This window comes from Cebus imitator, unplaced genomic scaffold (assembly GCF_001604975.1).
Source record: "Cebus imitator isolate Cc_AM_T3 unplaced genomic scaffold, Cebus_imitator-1.0 Scaffold135, whole genome shotgun sequence".
Taxonomy (NCBI): domain Eukaryota; kingdom Metazoa; phylum Chordata; class Mammalia; order Primates; family Cebidae; genus Cebus; species Cebus imitator.
In genome coordinates this window covers 4,492,609-4,517,904 of record NW_016107450.1, presented here as the reverse complement: position 1 = coordinate 4,517,904, position 25,296 = coordinate 4,492,609, and the positions used below count along the sequence as shown (strand labels likewise).

Genomic DNA, 25,296 nt, shown 5'->3' with positions numbered 1-25,296 from the left:
TTCTTTTTTTTTTTTTTTTTCCCCGTGAGTATGGGTCTCATTATGTTGACGAGGCTGGTCTCAAACTCCTGGCCTCAAGCAAGTCTTCCTACCCCAGGCCCCCAGAAGGCTGGGATTACAGACCTTAGCCACCGTACCCAGCCTGAACCATTTCCTTTCCAATTTAACTTAGGAAAGTTTGGTGCATAGTAGGAGCTCAGCTAACATTTGCTGAGGATGAAAATGATAAATGAACCAGTTTTGTTTGCTTCTTCTTTCTTTTGCTTTACAATAATATATTTTTAAAAATTCCAAGTCTTTTCTCCTACACTTCTTTTGGCCCTCACAGCTCTAGGCCCAGACTATACTTAGTGCTTTTGCTAAGACTGACTCATCTTGTTTCTGATTGCTTTAGTGATACAAGATTCTTGTATCCATGGGAATGGTGTGAGAGTGTATGGCTTTCATGTTTGGAAAAATGTAAACCAGAAGAGCTAGTTATTGGTACCAGTACCAACTAATTCCTGAGAGCTATAGGGCAGTTTTACCCTTAAATTACTAAGCGAATGTGGAAAACAGCGTGATCTAATGGAAAATGAATTAGCCTTTGTGTCAGATGGGTGTGATTAAAATTTTCTCTGTACTGCTGATGGGCTGTGTGACTTTGGGCGGATTGCTTAACTTCTCTGAGTTCCCCTATCTCGAGTTTTTACATTTGTCAAATGGAGTGAGGGGACAATATTAACTTGCAGGATGGGTTGATGTCATTCTCATGGGGCCAGGCTTTGCTCCACTCACCTCCGTGTTCTCTGCAAAGTCCCTTTTGGTCACTGTGACCCATGGCCTCCCCATTGTGAGTTGAGTACATTGGACCAAAGGATTATAGTTTGTTTTCTTCCCAGACAAGTGCTTCCTCCCAACTGGGAGTTAGTATGATACAGGTGGCCTCAGTAAGACTGGGCTGGCTTTACTGTTCTAAGAAGTGTTAGCAGAAAAATGGCTGGGCATTGGAGTGACCCTTTGATTTGACATTTTGGGGCATCCTTTCATGGTACAATATACCTGGCCAAAAGTCTTCCAGCTCAGAAATTCTGTAGGTAGAAATTCTTTGAATAAATGTATACTGAGAAGGGATTTTGGGGGGAAATTTAAAATTCTTATCTGACTTGGCTATAGCAACTGCTTGGCTATAGCAACACCAGATTTCTTAGCGGTATTGATAATGGTTGTCTTTGAATGGGGAATGGATTTCTCAGCTTCCTGGGAACAACAACAAAATTCCCCCAACAAACCCCAGGGTGTCTGAAGCGCCTGCTTTCTTCTCAGAGAGCCCGATCGAATACTTTTCTGTGGGCTCAAGAGCTATCAACAGTATTGAACAGTTAGACTAGAAGGATGGGTTGTGAACAGTTGCTCCCTCAAGGCTTGGAAATTAGCAAAGGCCATATTAGTAAGAATGGTGAGGGAGGCGGGGGTGAAGAGATTGAGGGCTGGCAGGAATACTTCAGAAGTGGAGAAGGCGATTGGAGGGGTTTGTTTCCCAGATAGTTTTCAAAGAAAACGGATTTGTGTAGTATGCCGTGGAACTGAGGATGCAGTGCAAGACCAGTTGATGTTCTTTTTTTAATTGACCAACTAATTTTTCTGTCATGTTTCTTTTAGGCTAATGAAGCATCATCTTCTTGCCTTTATCATGGTCATTGATAGCAAGCGCTTAAGGGATTCTTGCCTCCCTGGGATCAGGATAGGCTGGAAAGAAGGACACACATTAAGAAGAAATTGACCTTTTGCAATTAAAAAAATTTTTTTTTTATTTAAGGCAGCCTCACTCTGTTGCCCAGGCTGAAGTGCAGTGGCATGATCTCAGCTCACTGCAACTTCTACCTCCCAGGTTCAAGCAATTCTCGTTCCTCAGCCTCCCAAGTAGCTGGGACTACAGGCTTGCACCACCATGCCCAGCTGATGCAGATGTTTTTGGATTTTGTCATAGGTAAAGAAGAACGATCCAATGTGCAAGGAAGGCTCAGATTTACATATTAGTCTGGGGGTGATTGATTTCTTTCTTTCAAGGGGCTGATGAAGATTAGAGTCTTAGAAAGGGAGAAGCAGCCAGGGAAAAGGAGAAAAGAAGGAATGAGATTTATGACCCGCTGGATCCCAGCTTTTATGTCACAAAACCATTCCCAATACTGGAAGTTCGTGACACCCTGAGAAACAGCCCTGGAACTCAGAGCAGTGATCTGCATGCAAAGGCAAAATTAAATAGTCCAGCAACTGCTTTGACCGAGAGACGCACATAGTACTATTCTGGGTCCTGAGTGCTGCTTCCGTTTCATTTCTCCCCTAGGCGCAGATTCCAGTGGCTCACAGAGTGATGAGCTAGACCACCCAGGACCACTTATGTTATACTGAGGGTGGATGATGATAGTGCTTATAAAGGAATTATTTCAACAATGGGACTTTTCCATTACTCTTTCTGCTATCACCCTCTACACTGAGAATGTGGAAACCTTGGCACCTCTCGCCAAAGAATACTAAACTCATGGGTGTTGCTCAGAGAGTCCTGTCCTGGTTCCAGAACACTGTGATAATAACTGAAGATCTTTAAAAATGTATGTGTCTTCCATTTTTATTCCATAAGGCCCCCTTAGGTAACATGACCCAATGGGGCCATTAAATGACCCTGCCTACACTTGGATTACTCGGTACAAAGCAAATTTATGGTTGTTTATTCTCTCCTCCTATCAGCATTAGTGCCTAATCATATGGTCTATCGATCATGAGATTAATCGCCTGCCCAAAGAGGCAGCAGGTCTTGTGGAATGCTGCACTGCACCAGACTGAACTTCAACCTTTTATACAAACTGGAGGAGTCAAAATCATCATTCATTGTCTGAAGCCCCTGCACCCTGGGCCTCCTGGACCCCAGGAGGTAAATCCCTGCTTTTTCAAATAGTGTACTTTGCACTTCCTTTCCTTGTGTAAAACTTTACCTCATTGATTCAGGCAGGCATTTGTAAATAAAATCCTTTCCAAGGCATCCTATAAATAATGATCTAAGCTGAAAATATGTGGGCTTTATTATACAAAGCCCCATAGTGCTGCTGTAATTAAAGGTCTGTCAGTATTTCTATTATAAATTCTCATTTTAGAAGATTTATCACTGGGCTATTAAAGTTTTCTCTAAGACTTTCCAAGAGAACCATGATCTAAGGTCTTTTTTTCTTTCTGTGTAATGTGTTGCTTTGAAGATATAAAAAATAAAGTCCAGAAACATTATCACATAGGAGTACACACATGCAAAGACTGGACACTTTAAAACTGGGGCACTTCGTCCACTAAAGTGGCTTCTGTTTGCCTCCTGTGTTCTCATTGCAGTTTATGAGAACAGAGAATCATTGTAGGGCTAATACTGTATTATAATATTTGTTTCCTGGTCTGTGTCTTTTACTCTAAGGAGAAAGAGGGCAGGGACTTAAATCATTTGTCTTTCTGGTCCTGCTTTCACCAGAGGGCCTTGGCAATGTAAGCACTGGGTTTGTTCAGTAAATGAGCCCCAGGGTGAGAGTCAGGAAATTTTCTTCCTAGTCTTCACACAGTCATTAAAGGTGGGGAGTGAATTCAGGCAGTGAATTTAGGCAAGTCCCTTTACTTTCATGAAAGCAAGTTTTCTGATCAATGCAGCGAGTGTGTTGAGTTCAGGGCTAGTAATCTGTTTTTGGTGGGTTGAATGCTGCAGGCACAGTGTTTTCAAACACTTGGATTGGAATGGCTTTAGATGAAATCAGTGCCTTCTAGTTTGCCATAATCCCTATTGTTCCCTATTATATTATGTTGTATCAGCAGCCTGCTTCTATCATTTGCCCACAGGGTCTGTAGGCATTTATGATTCCTTGTAGTTATTTATCACGTGATCTTTTGTTGTTATAGTAAGGGTCCAAATCTGAGATTCAGGTTAGCTGTTGATGCCTTTAACTGTAATTTTAATTCTCTGACTTTCAATCCTTTTATCATCAAGAACCTCAACTATTACTTTTTGTTCCATATTTGAAAACTTTTGTCTTCCAGACCCACACTGCATTGGTTAAGAACTAATTTTCCCACTTTAAAAACAGACACATGTAACCGAACACACAAATGATTCGTCAACAGTATAAAAGTTTTTGTGCAGTGAGTTGGTCAGTGTTTCAGCTAGCTTATTCAGTTGTTTCATGGGTACGTGTAACATGAAACACTTTTTTTTTTAGGTTTTGATTTATGAAAAATAGTTCCCAGGTCTTCCTGCCTTACTAGACATGTGATAGACCAAAGATTCTAGGTGAGGACTTAGTTGATTCTTTCATGAGTTGCTGGACTGCCCTTGTCCTTAGAGCATCAAGTCAATTGTTTATCCACATGCAGTTCATGTGTTTTAAATTGTCTCCTTATTGGTCAGCTTAGAGAAGTCTCTACAGAACCTGGCTTTTACATTCAGTGAGCTGAAGAGAGCTTCCTATATGAGTTTACCCAAAGGCTTTGTTACATTTTCTCCCTTTAGTCAAGAGCATTTTGGAATTTGTTAAAAGGATTGGGAGGCAGCTTGAAAACTTGACTCTCCAGTTAAGAACAATCATTTTTTACAGTTTAATTCAGGCTGTAATTGTAAATTGACAATTTAAAAACATACATTTTATTATATTTATTTGTTTATGTATTATTATTATTATATTAGATAGAGTCTCACACTGTCTCCCAGGCTGGAGTGTAGTGGTGCAGTCTCAGCTCACTGCAAACTCCCTATCCCAGGTTCAAGTGATTCTCCTACCTCAACCTCCTGAGTAGCTGGGATTACTGGCATGGACCACCACGCCCAGCTTTTTTTTGTATTTTTAGTAGAGACAGGGTTTCATCATGTTGGCCAGGCTGATCTCGAACTCCTGACTTCAGGTCATCTTCCTACCTTGCCCTCCAAAAGTGCTGGGATTACAGTCATGAGGCACCATGCCTAGCCTTACTTTATTTTTAAGACAGGATCTTACTTTGTCACCCAGGCTGGAGTAGAGTGACGCGATCTCAGTTCACTGAAGCCTTTGCCTTCTGGACTCAAGTGGTTCTCTCACCTCAGCCACCTGAGTAGCTGGGATTACAGGCACATGTCACCATGCCTGGCTAATTTTTTTGTATTTCTAATAGAGATGGGGTCTCATCGTGTTGCCCAGTCTGGTATTGGACTCCTGGGCTCAAGCCATCCACCCGACTCACCCCCCTCCCCAAGTGTTGGAACTACAGGCATGAACCACTACATCCAGCCAAACATAATTTTAAATAGAGCAGGTGAAAGATCTATATTGTAGAAGTAATCTGTATATAAACCAGTCTTAAGTTGAGACCTGACCTATGACTGTTAAAGCAGTCCCCATCTCACAGAAATACAGGGGCTGGAAGAGAGCAACTGGGTTTAACCAGGTTAGATATAATTTAACAAGAAGAGACAGTGTCTACATTATTGCTAAAAGCTTAGGCTCTGGGGCTCCTAATTTGGGGTTAATTCTGTCACCTTGGAGTGGTTACTTAAATCTCCCTAAGCCTTGATTTCTTCATTTGTAAAATGGGAATACTAATAGCTTATTGTGTGGAGTAAGTTAGAGTAATTCATACAAAAGATTTATCATGTTGGTTACAGAAGAAACATGAATATTCATGATCATTTTTATCGAGGATATAATTGAAATATATTTCTAAGCTTTGAGATTTTTCTCTTAAAGAAGAGTATACTTTCTTAAGACTGCCCATACGTGCTGGACCACCCACATACATTTCCAAAAAATTGTATGTTCTAGCAATTGTATATTTCAAATGTGCTGCTTGCGTTTTTGGGGGAAACAAATGATGTCTGACTTTAAGAATCTAGAGTTTAAGTTTTTCTTTTACATTTTCTTTTCTCTCTAGATCAATCTCAATTAAAGTTTCATTGCAAAAGTTTCACAGACCCATATTGGCGTTAATTATTATTGGTGTGCTGGTGAAAGTCCTAATGTGAGTTCATTATGAATTAAAACCCTTGGCCGGGTGCGGTGGCTCACTCCTGTAATCCAAGCACTTTGGGAGGCCGGGGTGGGTGGATCGCCTAAGGTCAGGAGTTCGAGACCAGCCTGACCAATATGATGAAACCCTGTCTCTACTAAAAATACAAAAATTAGCTGGGCGTCATGGTGTGCACTTGTAGTCCCAGCTACTCGGGAGGTGAGACAGGAGAATTGCTTGAACCTGGGAGGCAGAGGTTGCAGTGAGCCGAGATCACACCACTGCACTCCAGCCTGGGTGACAGAGTAATACTCTGTCTAAAAAAAAAATGAAAAAGAATTAAAACCCTTGAGAAAACATTAAACCCTCCTGGACTTATATAGCTGGAAGGGACTTAAGAGATTATCTCCTCTAAGCCCCATTTTACAGATAAGGAAAGTGTATTTTCCAAAGTAAAATAAGTTTTGAACAGTCAGTATCCTCCATAATGGCTTTTTAATTTGTACTCTCACTGGAGTCAGCCCTCATTTGCCATGTTATGATTATGTTCTTATTGTGAGACTTGCATGTATTTATTAGAGGCCATTGAGACATAGCATTGGGCATTACTTTTGTGGCAAAGGCACCAGGGCAGTAATCGTTATTAATGGATTTCATTATTTGGGAGAGCATTTTACTGACTATAGAGAATTCATTGCATTGATCTATTGTGCCACATTTTTATTATACCAGGTAGTTTAAAATGATATTCTCTAAACTGTTAGGCTGAAAAATTGTACAATCTTGGCAGTTATCCCATAAGTAAGACCTTCCTTTTACTACTGAAAATACATAGTTCTGTTGAAAGAGACCTTTTGACTGGTCCCCAGTGCCCTGAATGTGTTTAAATCCCTCAGTACTGAAATAGGAGGATTACTACTGCTATCATTGTTCTAAAACAAACTTCCTTTTGGAAGATAACAGCAGCGGTAAATCAGATGTTGAAGAAAGTTCCAGCTTAACTTCACTTTGCTTTAAAAGGGTTTCCTCTTTAATTGACAAGTGTCATGTATAATAGGGCATGGCAACTCACATAGTAAACCTTGTGCTGGGCTGCCTGCTGGGGCTGGAGTTCTTAATGAACATACAAGTGAATACGCTGAGGCAAAAAATTAAAGCTCTCCAACTGTGGGGTATTCATGCTGTTCACTCTGGCCAGTGTGGTGATCAGCGCCGGCCACACCAGTGGCCGAAGAGACCTGCAATGGTCATGTGGCTGTTCTGTAGCTCTGAGCTATGATGACTATTATTTTTCCTGGTGATAGTTTTGAATGACAGCATAGATTCTGGTATCATATCCAAGGAATAAACACATGCTTTTTTTTTGGCTTTTGTTTTTTTGTTTTTGGCATAGAAATAATAAGCTATTTCTGACACATGTAGCCTTTTCACAAAGTGATCGTTTTCTTGCTAATATTCATAAGTTCCTTCACTTTGTAGCTGCCTCTTTCCTTCCCTCCACTCCCCCGAAAAGAGAACAGAACTGATTTTTTAGAGGTGATGTTTACAACAGTTCAACACACTCGAACGAGCACTTAGAATAATGTCAATAGAGGAAGAAAAAAAAGGACATATTATTATCAAATTAAGTAATGGATGGGCAGTGATATTTTATTTATTAAAGCTTGTCTGAATACCACTGGAAACAGAGTATGTTGGTTCTGAAGTGCACAGATTAGAAAGGAATGCTGAGTTTGGAAACGTGGCAGCCTGCAGCACTGTGTATGGTTTAAATTAAACCTTTTTTTGGAAAGCAGAATAGCTGTAGGCCACATTTAAGGGAAAAGCTACAGCAGAGTGAGCTGGCTGTGGTTTTTCTTTTACTCTGTAACCGGCCCACTTTCCCTTGTTTTAACACAGAAAAAAGACTTTGGACTCCTTCAGACCAACCACATAGCTTCTCTGCTGACCACAAAAAGGAAGCTTGGCGTAGAAGCCATAGGATTAATACCCACTGTCTCTTAACCCAACAGAGTGTGAAAACTTTCATAAGAGATTTCTCTGGGCAGACTGACACTGTGGTTGGACTTTAAACATTTTAAATCAAGCACAACTTTGAATTGCATTATGCCACAGCGCCCTGTAAATTGTTATGTGTGATCCCACTGTTAAAAGTTATTTACATGAATCCCCAGGTTTCAGAGGGATAAGCCACTAACAGCTTTGTGTATCTTATAAAGAAATACAAAGAGAATTAAAGGTATGCCTATGATAAATTATCTTAGAGAGAGTAGGTAGATCGTAGTCAATCAGATTTTATTGTTCTTAAGCAAATGGAGGCAATAGGCTCTTGGCAGAAAAGCCTTTTATCTTTGCAAATAATAAGATTAAGAGTATGGATTCTGTTAATCACTTGATCAGCTTTATTAATCAATCACATGATTTTTAAATTAGGAAGAAACCCCCTTTTTTTACTAGATGAACATCTTTCTTAAAGAATAATTTTGCATTGCAGAAGGCTTTATTTAATATACTGATCTATTCAGGTATTATAAATGGTTGTTTCTCTGTCATACACATTAATTTTAATAACTGGAGTCATGCCACCCTGATTTGCCAATTGTGCATTTGTGCATAGCAACTCTGAAATGACCAAACATAACCACCAAAAACCCCTTTTGTGTTTTTATTTATATTTACTCATTCAGATGCCTAGGATTAATACGTTTTACAAGAAATCATTTGAATTTACATCTTACCATGTTGAATTAATCAGCTTTTCATAAGTGCACTATCTCAGCATTCTGGTTTCTATTTAACAGAAAATCTCAGTGGAAGAGATTGATTTGAAAAGTTGAAGGAAAAATTGCGCATACATGTTTCAAAACTGTGGTCTTACAGTAACCACAGAGTTAATTCTTGGTTGACTCTATGTCGCGAGAGGGGTTTATTTGCTGTCATTAGAGAAATTGGTCTCTGTAACACTTCCTGTATGTGAAGAAATGCAGTTGTCATCTTGCCTAGACCATTAAAGCAGTATTTAAATACTTCCAGTTGTGAGTAGCCATGCATTTACTTTGGTTATTTTCCCAGGTGTCTTAGGAGCAGCTGTTTTGTGCTTTCCTGAACTTAATAGTTGAAGAATGTGGGAAAGAAATGGTGTACTTTCTGGGCAAATTATTTTAGCCACCCTGGAGTAGTTGCATTGCATCTTGATCTTTTTTCATCTTGGTAGAATTATACTGTAACTAATTGAATACATTGATCACTGTCTTGTTTTTTTCCATCTTCTTCTCCGAGGATTCATTTCATAGGGTTCTATGCATCAGTCAAGAAAATAGCTACAGAGGAATTACCAAGACTGGTAATAAAGGTAATTTAACCTAGTTTAATATTTTTTTAAAAGCAAAACACAATAAGCGTTTTTTACCTGGTGAGAGTTACCTTCTTAATTAGTCCATGTTGGAAAACAAATCAAAAAGACACTTAGCAGTAGTTTTCAGAGAGTGAGAGAAAAAAGAGGGAAGAGAAAGCATTGATCTTGGAATTAGATGACCTGGTTTCTAGGCCTATCTACCCCAATGCTTTTCAAACTTTAATGTGCATAACGAATCAACTGGGGATCTTGTTAAACTGCAGAGTCTGAATCAGTATGATTGCCGTGGGCCTGAGATGCTGCATTTCCGACAAGCTCGCTAGACATCCATGCTGTATAACCTCAGACCACACCCTGAATAGCAAGGGTCTGCTCTACCACTTAGCTAACTTTGTGGCTTTGATGACTCTGCATCTCAGTTTTCTAATCTCTAAAATTGGGATATTAATCTTTGTCCTGCCTACCTTATCGGGTTGTTATGAGAATAAAATTAGATAATGTAGGTGTAATTTTTTTCTTTTTTCTTTTTTTTTTTTTTTGAGGTGGAGTCTTGCTCTATTGCCCAGGCTGGAGTGCAGTGGCTCGATCTCAGCCCAGTGGAACCTCCACTTCCCAGGCTCAAGCAATTCTCCAGTCTCAGCCTCCCGAGTAACTGGGATTACAGGTATCCGCCACCATGGCTAGCTAACTTACATTTTTAGTGCAGACGGGGTTTCACCATGTTGGCCAGACTGGTCTTGAACTACTGACCTCAGATGATCCGCCCGCCTTGGCCTCCCAAAGTGCTGGGATTACAGGCATGAGCCACTGCACGCCCAGCCTGTAGATGTAATTTTTAAGTGTCAAATAAGCATAAGGCAGCAAGGATCTTTGTTTATAGATAAAGACATTCTTTGGATACCTTTCATCAAATCAGTGTGGGCTGTTTTTTGATAGGAGGGGCCTGGAACTGTGAGGCAGGAGAAAGGAATCCCTGCTTCCCTAGTACCCATTCTGTGCCTTTAGCCAAATCATCTCCCCTGGTCCTCTGTTGTGTCATCTTTAAAATAAGAGCTTGACCTAGGTTAGTGCTTCTTAAAGGGTAGTTGCAAAGCTAGCAGTATCAGCATCACTTGGAAACTTGCTAGAAATGCAGATTAGATTCCCAGTCCCGTCCGAGACCTGGTGAATCAGAAATTCTGGGGGTGGGGTCCAGCAATCCGATTTCTAATAGGCCCTTCAGGTGATTCTGATGCAGCTAAATTTTGAGAAACTTTCTGAAGCGTTATCCAACTTTGAAATGAGATATTTAAGCCTTCTCTATAAAGCTTCAGCCAACAGAATGCCTATTGGATGATCTGTAGGCACTCTTCCATCTCCCAGGTAGAGGAAGATAGGGGAACTGAACCTTCTGTAGTTAAAACCTCACCTCTCTGGAACTTGGAATAGATTATAATTGCATTGACTTACACTGGTCTAGCTTACCCAGTTTTGGGACTGCCTCAGTGGCCCACAAAAGCTGACTATTGCAGATGACTGTATACACTGAGAAAGTTCTCTTCCATTTCAGTCTCCTCCTTACTGTCTTCCTGTTCCCCAAAGGGTTGTCATTGTGATATAGAACTTTCAAAAGTTGGTCACAGTCTAGATTATTTGCATTGTTGTGAGATGAGGGGAACTGAGAAAGTAAAATACATGGTTTTCTTTTTTGTTGTTGTTTGTTTGTTTTTGAGAGAGTCTCCCTCTGTTGCCCAGGCTAGAGTGCAATGGCGCAATCTTGGCTCACTGCAACCTCTGCCTCCCGGGTTCAAGCGATTCTCCTGCCTCAGCCTCCTGAGTAGCAGGGATTACTAGTGCCTGCGACTACGCCCAGCTAATTTTTGTATTTTTAGTAGAGATGGGGTTTCACCATATTGGCCAGGCTGATCTTGAACTCCTGCCCTCAAGTGATTTGCCCACTTTCACCTCCCAGAGTGCTGAGATTATAGTTGTGCGCCACCTGTAGAAAAAGTACTTGTTTTTCTTAAAGTCATTTACAGTTAGATTTCCTGTATGTGCAGTTTTGTTTTGTTTTTTGTTTGTTTGTTTGTACATTTGGAAATACATCTAAAAACTTATCAAGTTCAAGCGCTAGAGAGCACTATCTTTATGTGCAGAGAAGACCTCCTCAATGAGGTCTAACAACTTCTGTTCTAGACACAAGTCGGATTTTTCATTCCTGAGCAGCAATAAGGTCGTAGTGGACAGCTGCTTCAGTCTGGAAACTAGAAACAAATAAGAGGTTTTAGCTGGCAGCTGAGCAGTGAAGAAAGACACGGAGACACTGTCAAAGAGGTTGAGATGTATGGTAGCTTGAGATCCTCTCTTTCTCGCTAGACATGTGCTATATGCAGTGTGTGTGCATGTACGCACACACACACATACACACGCATTGCAGGTAGTCTCTGACTTTCAATGGTTTGACTTTATGATGAGTTTATCAGGATGTAACCCTGTCATAAGTTGAGGAGCACCTGTCTATGTGTGTATGTCTATATGTATACATTTATATACACACACACACACACACACACAGACACACACACACAGACACACACCCCTATATATCCTGTACACTTAAATTTCTAAGTAGTTGTTTGGGTGTTCACTGTATTGGAACACTTTACAGTAAGTAACTGTGTTCTTAATGATATCTTTTAAAAAAGATTAAATCATGTTTCTGCATATAATAATAGTAACAAATTATGGAAGATTTTGCTCTAAAATGAGTAGAAAACAAGTAGTTATTAAAGTGGTGAATGTAAGCAATTTTGTAAATTCATAAAGTCATAGACATCTGTAGTTACGAAGGACCTCATAATTTTCTGTAATAGTTTCAAATATTATTTAAGTAGGAATGTTTTCTTCAGAACCAAATCTGTAGAGAAGCTATATGTACATGTATGTATTTTTTTAAGTTGGACAGTATAGGGGTACTAGATCCATGTTATTAATAACTTTGACTCTCCTATTCTTTCTCCCAGAAGAAGCCCCAGTTGGAATCAAGCCCCTAGAGTGAGGAGTCACCTGGGAAGCTTGTTATATGCAGATCCTGATTCTGGGTGTCTGTGGAGGCACCTGAGACTCTGCATTTTGAATAAACTCCTGCCCTGTTAAACATGCACTGGCCACATTTTGAGAAGCAAGGCCCTGGGGGAATCTGTGCAGATAGTTCAAAACCTTTGATCGGCTAACTTCTTCATTTTTCAAATGTGAAAAGACAGAGTTATAAATGATCTGCCAAAAGCCACATGCCTACCTGGGGTCTTGAGTCCTGGGAAGGCTCTTTCTTCTACTCAAGGCCTGGGTGGGATGGCTGGGTCCTTACCCTTTGGGCTGAACGAGGCATCCCAGTACCAGAGTTCCACGGGCACTGTCCGTGTCGCCGCTTTCTATCATGATAGATTATGTTGGGAACTTATTCCTTTTATCCCAATGTCCACCCCATGGAAAACAGTACTCTGAATCAGACCCCATGGAGGATGGAACATTCTGGTTAGCCAGCAAGGGCGGTTAGGCCGGTAGCTGTGGTGTCTGCTGCCACAGCAGAATGGATAAGCAATTCTCAGCACCACCCCCCCAGCATAATCCATAAAACTCTTTCAACCTTTTTTTTTTTTTGCATGATGTCTAGTGTTTGCAAATGGAAAATAGCTGAGGAAAAACAGAGTGAAAGTTTATATAAAATATTTATACCTTAAAGATCTTTTATCTTGTGTCATTCAAGAGATAGAGAAGTGAAAAATGTATTGGGAGCACATTATCAAGAGTACATTATAAATTTAAATCTCAGATTGAATAATACCAGCTGCTAATGTGTGGAGCTTTGGAAATGAGTCACTTTTGAATCTTGAGAACTTACTGTACCAGGTCAGTTACACTTAAGAAGGAAGTGCCTTTTGAAAAAAGAAAAATCCTATACCGGAATCAAGACTTACACTAATGGGCACTAAAAATCAAATATTTGACATAATATTCATGTTAAATGTAGCTACATAGGAATAAGATGTAGGATCCTGAGATACTTTATGGAATGTTTCTTAAAAATAATCGAATAATTTTGGACTTTTCTCTGTGGAGCACCATAACCTATGGTTAAGAGTTATGTGTCTTAGAATTAGATTTGAATTCTCTGTCCATTGCTTGTTAGCTATGCCATTTTAAATCAGTTCTTTTCTTTGAGACTCACTTTATTTTAAAGCAAAGGTAATATACCTACCTAATTGTTTTTTTCTAAAGGATTAAGCATCGTAGTATTTGTAAAGCATGTAGCACTTTGCCTAGAACTTTATGGTCCCAATAAATAATAGCTATTTGTTTTCATTATTGTCACCGTCATACTGTTTTTAGACCTAACTAGTATTGCATAGTTCTTTGGTGACCTGGTGGCATGTTATGGAAGCAAAATTGGTGCGCCTGTTGAAAAAGTTAGTAGTCAGGAAAAAAAACATACTTTTGTAAGTGAGACTATGACCATTAGGCTGGACATCTGCATTCTAACTAGCAAAACAGAAAATATTCTGTTGGTTTTAATTTTTTTTTTTTTTTTTTTTTTTAAATGGATGGTATCTATTTTTGTATGCTGGAGTCTTAAAATGCTTGGACCATTTAGAGAGGTAACTAAAGGAAGAAAGTAGGCCAGGGACATAGCAAGAGCCCATGGTGCACTGAAAGGCCGTGAGTCCCAGTGTGAGGTCTCTTGGCGCTAGCCAGTTGGTGCTATGTGGGCCCAGTGTTGTCAGTTCTTTTAATCTTTTCCTAAGAATCTGGAAGTGCATATTTTTACATGAATCATAGGATGCTTTAAATAATTGCAGCTGTATCTTGAGAATGCCGTTGGCTGCAAGAAACAGAAATCTTAGTTTAACAGTGGTTTAAACAAAGATTTATTTTTCTTACAAAGCAGTGAGTCCAGCAGTAATAGGTAGTGTAATTTTATTTGCTCACTAATACCAACAAGAATTCAGACACTTTCCATTTTTCTGTCCTGACATGCTTCATTTGTTGACTTTAAAAAAAGTGTTTGTCATTTATGGTTGCCATATGTGTGTTGAAGGTAGGATAACGGAGGGCATATAGACTAGCCTTACTTGTTCCATTCATGGGGAAAGCGAAAACTTTTCCAGAAACTACACAGGAGACATCCCCTTATAATTTACTTGCCAAAACTGGGTCATTCTGGCTGCAAGGAAGTTTGGGGAAATGTCCCAGGCTTTCTAGTCTCTACAGGGGGAGATGGTGAAGAAGCAGGAAATAGCTGTTGCATTTACCAGTGAACAATTACTGTCCGGTGTAGCAGCAGACTCCACATGAAACCCAACTGCGGGAACTGAAGACCTTGTGACCTGCAGTATTTATCAAAAATCTTCAGATTGAGGATTATAAAGTGAAAGTATCATTTTCGTGGGGGCGGGGGTTCGGACAGGCAGTCAGTGCTTTATATTTTATTTAAATGGTTTTGTATTATATAAAATAGGTCATTGCTAACAATGTGCAAACTGTTGAGGGAACGTGGTATAAGTTTATTTCTTGGAAAAATTTATTTAGAGTTTTCATAGAGAAGCTAGAGGAGAAAATGCCATTTAATGTTAATTCCTTACTGCTGTATTACATTTTTATATACAACTACTCTTTTTTTTAAAATGAACAAACCATACTTCCCTTTAATTGTTTTTATTCTGAGATAAATGCCTGTTTTGTAAATTATTGTTATCTGATTTTGGTAATCTTTATTAGAAGGAAATCTTCTCTTTTTATTAATATCTGTATACTTAAACACTGGGAAATTCCAGCAAAATGCTTTACAAAAGCAGCCATTTTAAGCGGATTGAAAACAAAGTATGTTCTATATGCATGTATGTAGTTGAAGTGCTACCAAACCAGTTATGTAGTTAATTAAACTCAAGAATTATGGAAGTTTGAAGAACTCTAAATCACAGCTAAACATGCTCTAAAGTAGAAGCGTATGTATTTGACTCCAGCAAATTGACTCGTGTGATATCTTTGCTTACACCTTTCTGCAGCTTAACTGCTGAGTTAGCTTTTCTTTAATGTCCTTGACAAATTCAGGAAGCCACCACGTGTAGATAAATTGAGAAAAATATTTCTGCCAATTTGATCCTGATCATTTCTTCTTGGTGTTATAAATTTGGGTTTTCATGATCTAGATGTTAATAAAAACAAGAACTCCAGGTAATCCGAAGGGTCACTCCTCAACATTATGGTTGTAGAGTTTAGGGTCTGTGAGTTGGCTGCCTACTGAGTACCTAAAAGCATAGGAACCTTTACAACATATAATTCCAGTACATAATCACTTTGTCAGGCTGAGCAAGTTAGCGGAATCTCTAGTAATACTAGGATTAATTAAATATTTAAGCTACAGGATAAAAGGCAAAACTGTTTTATAGGGAAGACTTGCTATGCTTAGACAGTCTTTTAGAATGATTGAAGGGGTATACAGATAGGAGAACCAGTCCACTACTCCAAATAATCTAGTTAGGATTAAAAATAAAAATTTTGTCCAGATGCTGTATCAAAATCTACTCTATAGTAGGATTATAATCGTTGCTTTGTTTTAATAGGGAACTCTTTTAGAGACAAGGAAGAAAACAATAGGGAAAGCTATTTGTATAGGAAAATACAGTACATTTCCATTCAATATATACCTCTAAGTGAGAGATATTATGCCAGATGCATTGAAATTGCTGTCTTTGTTCTTCATACCAATCTTATAAATTAGCTTTTGTTACCACTGTTTCCTTGATGAGGACATCAAGTCCGCACCAGATGACTTGCTTAAGATACGTAGCCAGTACATTTTGGAGTTGATCTTTGAACCCAGCTCCGTCTGTGTTCCATACTCATTTCTTTTCCCTATATCAGAAGATCCACCCACACTGGCCAACTGAGAAGAAAGATAGCAGATGGACTTAAATCTGGGTAAAAGTATGATAATGTACTTAGTGAAGAAACATCTACCAAACTACTCATAGTTTATAGACTCTTAGGCATTAATTTTAACTCATGAAGGAAACCTGGGAGTCATAGTATAGACTGTCCCTCAACATGACTGTTGGCTCTTCCCTACAGTCAATTCAGGGGAGTTTATTGAGGACCTACTTTGTGAGGATAAAAAGTAGCGTTCTTATACTTAAAGAACTTACATCTTTTTGCATAAGACTTTTCTTATGTTCCTATAGTGAGAAAAATACCCTGTAAAACCTCTTCAAACAGTACATCTATCTGTAGCTGGCAAGGAAGATAGATGAGTGTACTCACGTATGATCATGTGCTGATTTGAAGTATATTTTGGAAATGAAGTCTGAAAGTTTTACTTTGAAATAAGGTTACTTTTCTCTAAAGGAGGCATTTTCTTTGTAGAGTCATTATGATATTATTTCATAACTATTAAAATTTGCTATCTTGATGCTTGGTATTCACCGAATGGAATGAAATATTTATTAAGGTCATATCACTGTTGTGTACAAAGGGAGCCACAGGGTGATTTTTATGCTGTGCTTTTTGGTAGCAGTGTTGCTGCTGGGTTGCATCAATGTCTGTGGATTTTATTGATTATAATTAAGTCAGTCTGCATCGTCTCTAAGAATTTACATGGGTTTAAAAATCTCTCACATACTCATTTTTTTGAAATAGTTTGAGAAAGGATCTCAGTAGAAGGGACAAATCTACAACTATTAATCCTGTTGTTATTTATTTGAGCCAAATATGGTGTTATTTCTCATTAAAACATTTGCAGGTTTTAGGTGTTACAGTCCTTTTAGTTTTCATTTCATTTCCTCTACCACCAAGCTTTCAGAGGCATATTACAGCTTATTTTTATCTCTAGTAGATTTCTGGATATGCCTGGCAAAACCCCTAGCTCAAATCCTGAAGGTTATTTAAATTCCAATGTTGGATGCTCTCCACATATAGAGATTTTGATGTACACTTAATAAGATTATGAAGATTTTATGCCAATTGATACCTTGCATGTACATGATGGATCAGATAAAGGACCATCAGAGGGCTAGTGGGTCTGAGCTTTCATTGCAGGTAGTGGGGAACATTGTCAAAGCTTTTTTACTAACAAATTCTTGTGTTACTTTAGGTATACATTTTTAAGCCAAGTTTAGTATGTATATTTATGTAAACTATTGGGGCATTAATAATCATATAAGCTTGTGGAATTAACCCATACAGATATAGGAAAGCAAAGCCCTAATCAATAGAGCAAAAACCAGTTGTGATTTTTAAAAACCACTGCTCCTGTGGAAGTGAAAGAATTGATTTCATGTTTACATTATTTTTCTGAAGCAACTGGTTACAGTGACACCAACTTCTGCCTAAATTGGCTATCTCTGTGTGTGCATGTATATTAAAGGTATATGTTCAGAGATATAGTTGAAAAGGTAATAGTTTTTGAAATAAAAAATACCTTAGTAAATTGCCCTTTTGATGGGAATGATTAAATAAAAGTAAAATAGCATTATTTATAACATTATTAATTATATTAAATATACAGCTGGGTAAAACTTTGTTTGGAATTTTTTTTTTTTTTTTTTCCTTTTTGAGACAAAGTCTCACTCCGTTGCCCAGGCTGGAGTGCAGTGGCCCAATCTCAGCTCGCTGCAACCTCCGCCTCCTGGGTTCAGGTGATTTTCCTGCCTCAGCCTCCTGAGTAGCTGGGACTAAAGGCGTCCACCACCTTGCCCAGCTAATTGTTTGTATTTTTAGTAGAGACAGGATTTCACTGTGTTAGCCAGCATGGTCTCGATTTCCTGACCTCGTGATCTGCCCACCTCGACCTCCCAAAGTGCTGGGATTACAGGCGTGAGCCACTGTGCCCAGCCCTGTTTGGAATTTCTTAAAGGAATTAGCTTCAGTTTCCTAAACTAGAGATACATGGAGTTTGTTAACACCAACATATTCTTATGACCTTCATTTTTGAAGGTGTTCAATGAAAAATTATTGTATTATATTTCTTAAAAATCAAAATATATTTTGAATACTCCAGGACTATTTCATGCTTCTAGGATGGAGGTTATGTAACTCTTTTCTAAGGGTTGAAGAATTAAGTCCTGCTGTTGCAATCTTGGTGTTGTCTACAAACCCACAGCTTTGGTCACAGTTTTTTTTGAAAACTTAATTATGAATGGCTGTTAAATATTTTTCATTTACCAGCTTATCAGCATTTTCTTTTTTGCAGCAAGACTTGCTTCCTTTGCTTATGGAAGGCCCTAAGTTTGTTTAGAAAACAAAGTCTGTCTTATCATAATTTTGTTGCTGAGAAGATGCAGCTATATAAAACAACAAACCTGTGAAACGTCTGCTCCTCCTATCAGACCTCTGTTTGTGGAAAGCCTACATGCATAAAATAGCAACTTGTTAAACTTAGCCCTGACTCTGTTTAAGGGGATCTTTTATTTGCAAAATTTAGTCAATTCCTCCCTAAAGGAAAAAAAGTCATTTTAGTGGATCTTGAAAGCTTTTAGATAAATACTCCGTTTTTTTTCCCCTGCTGCTGCAAGCTTAAAAGGCAACATAGAAGGTCTGAAGCCTGGTTTTTCCAGCTGTGTAACAAGCACAGAAGAGAAGATTCTAAATATTTACTCCTTTTTCCTCCCCACTGTTCTGTGTTCCAAACTTGATTTCTTGCGGTTTCCAGGATATTTCTCACCCTACATTCTCTTAGTTTGTCTCCCCAGGAATGCTTTTCTTTCTATCCTCACATCTTTGCCCAATAGAATTCTATTTGTCTTTCAACCTGCATTTGAAATGCTGTCAGTTCTTCCTGAAGACTTTATGAACACCCCCAACTGAATGTGGAAGGAGGTCCACAATTTCCAGTGCAATTATCCTACCTACTTTTTGGCTGGGCTCAGTATTCTTATTCTACTGTGTGTTTTAGGTGTTCGCTTACTCAGTAATGTTCAGTGATCAACCGGTATTTACGAAATCCCCTTTATTGTCAAACACTGTGTTACTTACTGGGAAAAATGAAGGGTTTAAAACATGGCCCATGATGTCAGTAACCTCTTTCTTGGTTTTTCTTCCCCCTAACTTGGTTCTGAATTCCCAACTGATAGAAACAGCCTTATAATTCTTTGGTATCCTCTGCAAATCCTGGCTTCTTGCACATAGTAGCTGCTCAAGAAATGGTCATTGAGCCAAATTAGTTGAGTAAACCAATATTCTTCTGATTGAATTTGAACAGCAAAGATCTTTGGCGCTCTTCTTTGGTGTTTATTTATTTTCTGAGATGAAGTCTCACTCTGTTGCCAGGCTGGAGTGCAGTGGCCATGATCTGGGCTCACTGCAACCTCCACCTCTCAGATTCGAGCAATTCTCCTGCCTCAGCCTCCTGAGTAGCTGGGACTACAGGTGTACACCACCATGCCCAGCTAATTTTTGTAGTTTTAGTAGAGACAGGATTTCACCATGTCGTCCAGGATGATCTTGATCTCTTGACCTCGTGATCTACCCACCTTGGCCTCCCAAAGTGCGAGGATTACAGGTGTGAGCCACCACACCCAGCCTCTTTGGTGTTTAAATAAAAGTAATGTTATTTGTTCTGTGATTTTTTTGGTAGTATATAAAGGAAGATTTTTCCAATTACCCCTACCATGTAGTCGTTGGGCATTTGTTACTTGTTTAGAAGGCATGGTAAATTAGCAAAGGTCAGGCAGTCAGTTGTATTGAGTACCTGTAGGCACTGTGTTGGCCTCCTCATCTGGCTGTATGGAGCTACCCTGGAGATCCTCATGCATAGGCAACTGTCTGACTACAACCTCTGGCCACCATCAGCTGTGGCTTTCATCAAGTTCCCAAAGGCATCCTTGACCCCAGAGGTTAAGTGAATAAATCTCACACCCGTCTCCTGGAAAGATTTCTAAAATGTAGGTGGCATTTGGACAGGTTCACAGTTGCTCTGATCCATAGCATTTTCTAGAACTTCCTTTTACCTAGATGGTGGAAGAGGAATGTCTGTGAACTTGAACTTGAGCTGACCTTCGAGATGCTGTAGGGCTCTTGGGCAAAGTATGCACAAGACCTACATTGTTAGGATAGGCCCAGAAACCCAGCTTGCTAAGAAATAGCCTTGGGAGGTGCTAACAGTCTAGTCATAGCATTTGGCATTTCCCTGTTCTCTAGCCTGGGAGGATTTCTGGATGGTTAGGACTGTAACCAAACTTGAATTCTTGCCTGGGAATATGCTCTCCCTCACACCTTGAGACCTTTTTTCCATCTAAATGACAAGGATAACTGTCAGTAACATTTTGAACTTTCCTACAAAATTGCATTCTTTGTGGAGTATAGTAGGAAGTATTTCTTTACCTTGGAACTTTAGAAGAGGGTCTGAACGGAGCAAAAATTAGTGTCCCTGCCTTTTTAACGGCTGGACACTTATCACAGAGCTGTGCCAACATCAGCGATGGTGCACCCACAAAGGTGTTTGGACTTGATAAGCTTCTAAAGAAGACTTTGTTGTTGTTCTAAACAGTATTAAACTGTTTCAGTTTTATTAAAAAAAAAAAAAAATGGAGACATTCTTTCCTAAATAAAAAAGGGCAGAAAGTTTAGAGAGAGTAATGTCTAAGTTGCTAATGCAGTGTTTGCTTTTGCTCTGTGGCGTGTGTGTGTGTGTGTGTGTGTGTGTATGTAGGCACGCCTGCACGGCTGCTTGTGTTAATACTTAATATAAGGCCTTAAAATGGATACCAGATTGGCTATGTAACCTTGGAAAATTTATTTACTCTCTCAGTTTCTTTTATTCCCAATCTTTTATCAAATGGTGTTTATTATATTCTCTGAAACTGTTAAATAAAAGGGACTGTGGAAGAATTCTAAAATGCTAAAATTATTCCAGGCGAAAAAAGTATGACAATAGGACGATAATGTTTAACCCACTTAAAATAAAAAGCCAAGCAAATCAAAATGTGACATATTTTAGAAGGCATTTCTTAGAGGAAAAAAAGTTTAATATTTCTTCTAGACTGCCATTATTCATTGTATTTTTATTTTAAGCATAATTAGGAAATATTTTGAAAGTAACCAAGTAACTGTAGTGACATTTTTTTCTTGAGCCAAGGGACAATAACAGTAACTGCTATCTGTAATGCACGCCACGTTGACTCATTAAAGCCCCATCTTTGTTAAAATATCGAATATAGGATTTGAGAAGAGGAGAAAGTTTCTTATTTAGGAAAGGTTTTTGGTAGGTCTTTCTTGAAGAAATAGAGAAAATGCCCTGCTGATCTAATTTGTGGAGGAGTAAGAGAATCCTCCTCCCTGTGGCTATCATGCCTGTGGTGCTCTGCCTCTGTGGGAGTGGATGTGATGGTGTGTGCCTTTGTTGGGGGAAAGAGAGCACTGTCATAGGGTTGTACCCTTAATTCTGATCTTCTGTACTTGTGGGAACTGTGTGCTTGCATAGAGACAGCAACATTTGGTCCTTGAAAAAGGAAGGGATTTCCTGTGCATCCCTTAGAAATTCTCAGGGGCTGATGCAAAGAGTAATTTCAAAGAATTTACCTTAAGAGCTTTGTCACTGAGTGCAAAAAAAGGAATTTCTGTGATGATTCCAAACTTAGAATAAATGCTAGGGAAGAATCCTTAGAGCTCCAAGGACTTCAACCTCGGAGGAGAAAAGCAGTAATTTATGGATCTCTCTAGAAATTATGGTTGGGTTCTTTCCCCTCTCAACCCAGTCTTCCTTAGTCATGTGACTGGAATTTAATTATCAGTGCCATAAATAATCTTGTGAATGGAAGCAGTGTGTTTGGCAGTGAATTTCTGCTTCCTAAAGAGAAAGGAACCTTTAAAAGTTATTAGAAATAATGCTGTATTAGCCATGATCCTGGAGGCAAATGGTCACAGAAGCAGAGGATGGTATCCCCAGAGACAAGTGGGTTTTAGATGAGTCAGATATGTGCTGGTGACGAATGGCATGAAGGTTGGATGTATTTTTCAAAATACAAATTTAAAGCAGGCTGTATTTAGAAGTTTATTTATAATTGGTTTGAGGATAAAGCCAGCCTGTTGATGCATAACAGAGTTGATCTTTTGGTTCCATTAGCATCCTTGAAATATTTAACAAGAAGCTGACTTTAGCATATGAGCTCTTCTAACCATTGTTGGAGATAAGGCAGTCGGTGTTGGATCATTCTGGTGGTAAAACAGAAGGCAATTGCTTTGTTTTTTCATCTTTTCCCAAGCCCTGTGTTCTAGACTAGAGAAGGTCAGCTTTTTTTTTTTATAGTCAGAGCTCTGTATGCCTTTGAAAATATCCATTCCCCTACCTGTCCTCAGCTAGTAACAATTTATGTCCTGAAGATAGCAAGGAGTGCTGATTTAATTTATTTTACAGCCAGTGTCCTTTCATGGGAGAGAGCAGGCTGGTAAAATTGTTTCGAGAATCAGAACATTTTTCTTGGTTATTTATAACATAACTTGACCATCCAGCTACACAGGGCTTCATTCATTTGAGAAAGACTATTGAATCCAAAAATAATAATCCTTTATATTTGTACAGTATTTGCAGTTTTATAAGGAACTCTTCACGTTCATTTTCTCATTTGATTTTTCTGACAACTCCATGATGGTAGAGAGAGCAGGTATTGTTACCTTCAAATTACAGATGAGGAACCTGAAACCTAAGTGCTTGTAAGTCCTGCCCAGGGTTTCACAACCACTCAGTGACTGGGACTTGAGCCCCCTAGATTTTATCCTAGCTCAAAAGCCAGTCCTCTTTCCACTGTTCTGTTTTGACATCCTTGGAAAGTTCACTGCTTATCTAGGAAAGAAAAATTGGTAGCTCTTGCTGAGGAACGTGGAGATCTGGTGGGAGGGACAGAGCCGAGAGAGCCGCATTGGCTAGTAAGTAAAACCAGGCAAGGCCAAGCAGGTCAAGGGACCTGGCCTCCTGCCCTGGTTCATTCACTGTGTGATCATGGGCAAGTCACTGACTTCTCCTTGCTTGAGATTTCTTTCATTCGATCTTTGTTTTTTTTTTGTGAGACAGGGTCTTGTTCTGTCCTCCGTGCTGGAGTGCAGTGGCGTGATCTCAGCTCACTGCAACCTTGGCTTCCCAGGTTCAAGTGATTCTCCTGCCCCAGTCTCCTGAGTAACTGGAATTTCAGGCGAGCACCACCATGCCAGACTGATTTTTGTATTTTTAGCAGAGATGGAGTTTTCCCGTTTGGCCAGGCTGGTCTTGAACTCCTGACTGCAGGTGATCCACCTGCCTTGGCCTCCCAAAGTGCTGGGATTACAGACTTGAGCCACCATGCCCGCTGACCCCACCCCCCTTTTTTGAGATAGAGTCTCACTTTTGCCCAGGCTGGAGTGCAGTGGTGTGTTCTTGGCTCCCTGCAGCCTCCATCTCCTGGTTCAAGTGATTCCCCTGCCTCAGCCTCCCAAGTAGCTGGAATTATAGACATGTATCACCACACCTCACTAATTTTTGTATTTTTAATAGAGACGGGGGGTCTGACCATGTTGCCCAGGCTGGTCTTGAACTCCTGGCCTCAAGTGATCCACCTGCCTTGGCTTCCCAAAGTGCTAGGATTATAGGCGTGAGCCACTGCACCTGGCCCTAATTCCCCTTTATGTTTTCTCTCGCCTCTCTGGCCAGGGTTCTGAAGATGTTCCTGGGAGAATGAGGGTCCATGCCATGGAGGGGGCCGGGGTTTACAATCAGCAGAGCCCTGCCCATTTCCAGCTGTGTAACAGGGACAAGTGGTAGCTTTTCTCAGCCTCAGTTTATTGTGTACAGCTGGGGTGAGGGTGGTACCTAAGAGAATGAAGTGAGGTCATGGATGTAGAGTCCTTGGCATAGTGACTGGTTCTCAGTATACTCTGAGTAAATAGTATTCTGTGTTAGGGAAAAGTGAATAGAGATAAATGCTAAGGGTAGAGCTGATGAGAGAAGTGGATGGGGACAAGGCAGGCTTTTGGATGTGACCGTTTTCTCCACTTGAAGCGCTGTTCGTTATCTTTCAGCTGTCATTTTTGTCTCTCATCTTTTCCCCCTTCAGATGTGAGGTGTGTTGAAGGAAGAGACAATCTAAAAGGTGAGGGCATTATGCAGATGGAGAGGTCTGCAGCTAACTGTGGTTACTGAAGCCCTGCCTTGGGTCTGTTCCCAGCCTTCCTTGATTTTGAAACACATGCGCTCTCAGCAGGCCAGGGTAGTTTGCAAAGCTGTTGTGGAGGCTTTTCCCAGGCAGTGTTACCTGCTCTGAAAGCTGCAAGCGTGCCTACACACACTTCACAAACCAGATGGTTTCTTTTGCTTTCCATGTGGTCTAAAAATGAAATGGACTTTTAATGGAAAGGTTGGGGAATTCCACACTCAATTGTGAATCCAGTGTAAGGGGCAGAGAGATGGTATACCACGGCTTTTAGACAAATTTGTTACTCCTGGTCTCATCTGGCATTGGAACGGGGAGGTGAGAAGGTGGAAGTAAGTAAATGAAGCTGCTACTCTATGCTCCAAAACCAGTGAGTAGCTGACATTTGCCATTTGCCTTGAAAACTGAGAAAGAGGAGAGGAGTGTGTTTTTTGTTTTTGATTCCACAAGGGCAAATTGTTTTGGTTCTATGTGATAAACTTTGAGTGCCTCCTGTGTGCCTGGTACTGTAACGGATGCATATTGTCACATGCCTAGGGTAGAAGAATGAGAAGACACAGATCATGTCTTTGAGAAGTTTTGCTTGAGTCACATTTGCTGAGACTGAATTTGGACTTTGCATTTGAAAAGCTAACATTTGGGGATGTACTTTTGATGGGACCCAACAAGACATGATTTGTTTATTTGGGAAGAATCCTGGCATGCAGTGAAGAGCACCCTCTGTAGCTAGAACATGCTTCAGTTTTGGTATTCTTGAAAGTGTGGCCTCCTCCCCAGTGCCAGTGTAAAGGATTTAAAAAAAAAAAAAAA

At 39.7% G+C, this 25,296-nt stretch overlaps 1 protein-coding gene and 1 long non-coding RNA gene across 5 annotated transcripts in view; both read left to right on the top strand.

Annotated features, from left to right (window-relative positions):
* The window catches only part of NFIA (nuclear factor I A), a 387,507-nt gene that overhangs the window by 71,960 nt on the left and 290,251 nt on the right, over positions 1 to 25,296 (top strand). The window lies entirely within an intron of this gene.
* On the top strand, positions 2,091 to 9,578 carry LOC119473146. 2 transcript variants are annotated; one of them, XR_005202342.1, is made up of 3 exons: positions 2,091 to 2,591; positions 2,728 to 2,911; positions 9,262 to 9,578. It is a non-coding gene; the product is annotated as an uncharacterized LOC119473146 (long non-coding RNA). The 2 variants fall into 2 exon arrangements; XR_005202343.1 differs by lacking the exon at positions 9,262 to 9,578 and adding an exon at positions 5,908 to 5,983.